Below are 2,768 nucleotides of genomic sequence, written 5' to 3' on the forward strand. Positions count from 1 at the left end.
TCTTGTCTATGTTCAGTGGCTACCTTTAAATTGCAGCTCTCCACAGTGACACATTAAAGCTGACCCAAGCAGGTAGTGACATGCTAGATCATGACAAAATGGATAAATGAGGGGTTTTGAACTGAACCTTTCCATCCAAGCTTTGGTACTTTGAGGAGATCACAAATAAAAGTGATATTTCCTTTATATCTATATAGCACCTTTCATCCCCAAACCACTTTACAAACTGCAACTGATAGATGGAAGACCATTGAGCCTGCATTTTCCAGTGAAAAGTTTCCTTTTACTGACTTGGGAAAAACAAACCACACCTTAATTATTTTTGGATGAAGCTTTTGAAATGTCTTATGAAAAGAACCAAACAAGAATATGTAGGAGTAGACACATGTGCTACATGAAATAAGACAATTTAGAGTTCTACAGCCTAGCCAGAGATCATTGGTGAATCACTGAAATACAGCCATTCTGGCTGCTTAGCAGCACACAGCTGTTTAGATTGAGGTGAACTGAGATTAATCAATGCTCACTACAGTTCAACATGCTAAAACTTGCATCATGTTTGCTCTCACCCCCAATTGATGCATGAAGGGAGAGACCCTGTGCTCCCCTCAAGCTGCCTCCACCCAGCTTTTTATATGGGTTGAAGTACTTACAGTTCTTGTTTACAAATGATCTAGTTGGTGTCTTCCCTCCAGTTAAAATACTTCTGTACAAGACTCAGCATCTCAGAGGACCCTTCTCACAGTATAGTGAAGCACTGCAGCTACGCTGCCTCAGTTTTCCCACCATGCTCTTCAGCTCACCCTGGCCAGAGCAATGACTTGGGCCTCCAGACAAACAGCATTTTGGGTAACAGAGTCCTTTAGAGAAAGGACAACAAAAGCACAAAACAAAGGAATCTTCAGCCAGCTCCTTCCTTAAAGTCTCAGCTGCCACAGCCCGTTTCAACACTCACTAACAGGCACCTGGGCTCTGAGCCGATCACCAGTAAAGTCCAGGCCCATCTTCCTGCAAAGGGCTCTGGCCAGCCACACTCCTCAGGTAGTTTCTGGCTAAGCTTCTTACCCCAGGCTAGGAACACACTGTTTTCACTTCTCCCTAATCAGCCCTTCACAGCTGGGCTTTCCTCCACTTAAATCTCACATCCTACACAGGTGTAGCAGGGCAGGATTAATTGAACAGGGCTGACTGGCTCCAGGCCTCCTGATCCTTAAAGGAGCAGGCCAGCCTGTTACAGCTTTCTATGGGATCCCCTGCATCAGGGATCGGCAACCTTTGGCACACGGCCCTCCAGGGTAAGCCCCCTGGTGGGCTGGGACGGTGTGTTTACCTGCCCCATCTGCAGGTTCGGCCAATCGTGGCTCCCACTGGCCGCGGTTCACTGCTCCAGGCCAATGGGGGTGCGGCAGGAAGCGGTGGCCAGCACATCCCTTGCCCACGCTGCTTCCCGCAGCTCCCATTGGCCTGGGACAGTGAACCACGGCCAGTGGGAGCCACGATCGGCCAAACCTGCATATGCATCAGATAAACAAACTGGGCCGGCCCGCCAAGGGGCTTACCCTGGTTGGCTGCGTGCCAAAGGTTGCCGATCCCTGCCCTGCATGTTCATTGAAATCATATTAGTAGGGCTGATGGGTACAGTGATTTAATGAATTAGCCTTTTATTCCTGGAAATCTGGGTTCAGACTCTGACTTACCGTATGACATATGTGAAAACGAGTTAGTTCAGCTCCAAGCCTGGACATCAAAAACCCTCCCAGTTGTGAGTCAGCACAACAGAATTTAGAATTGGACTAGCAGTGAGCAATTCAGGTCAGGACTTGCGGGGGGGGGGAGAGGGGGGGAAATGGCTGAGCAGTGTAGGGTAAATTTGCACAATGGCTGCTTACTCTGTATTTAGCTTCCAGCTCTATTATGAGACACTCATGTTTTTTAAAAAATTGTTCTCGCACACCTGGAGAGCGTTCGGACCAATTTGCTAGTGTGTTCTAGTCAAACAGTAACGTTGGCAAGGAGTAGAAGCAGACTAAATTGGAATTTTAGGAGAGCCATGAAGGAGGAGACTAGTTTATGGAATGGCTGAAGGAATGATGAAGGGAACAAATAAAGCTAACAACGCACAGTCCCCAGTGCAGGCTCAGCATAAACTGCAAATGCTGGAGATAAGAAATTTGCAAGGAAAGGATCCTGCAGGGACTCAGTCTCATGCACTTCAAACTGGCAGGAGCTGGGAACACTTAAACTGGTAGTCTCAGCTCTCCTTGGAATATTAGGAGAGGAAAATAGCCTGTGTGTTGTGTTTATCTACAGTGAACACCTGCGATGGAGACTAGGTGGCTCAGGTAATGGGATTAAACCCTTTCATGTCCAGATCAACAGTGTGAATCTAGCATTGCATGGTACAGCCCAAAAGTTATTACAATCTGATGGTGGCTAGGTGACGTCATAAACAATGACAACACCTGGTACCTTTAAATTACAATCTAAGGATAGAGGACAAGGCCTGACGACAACATAGGCTCCTAGAGTCAGTCCCTCCAGGTCAGAGAGGAGACAGTTATAGAGCAGTATAGCAAAGCTTCTGCTACTCTCCTACCTATTCTGTTGATAAATGGGAGTCTGTCAACAAAGCAACTTAGCTAGTATTTAATTCACATACACAAAAAAGGAATGAACTATAAGAATTGCTGGCCAGTATGAGCAGCATTGTTGGAGCTCAGCAGCAGATGGTTTGGGGTGTTGTGATGAGGCCAGTGTACAAGGAGCGA

The sequence above is a fragment of the Mauremys reevesii genome, linkage group 7 (assembly GCF_016161935.1).
Source record: "Mauremys reevesii isolate NIE-2019 linkage group 7, ASM1616193v1, whole genome shotgun sequence".
In the NCBI taxonomy this organism is placed as follows: domain Eukaryota; kingdom Metazoa; phylum Chordata; order Testudines; family Geoemydidae; genus Mauremys; species Mauremys reevesii.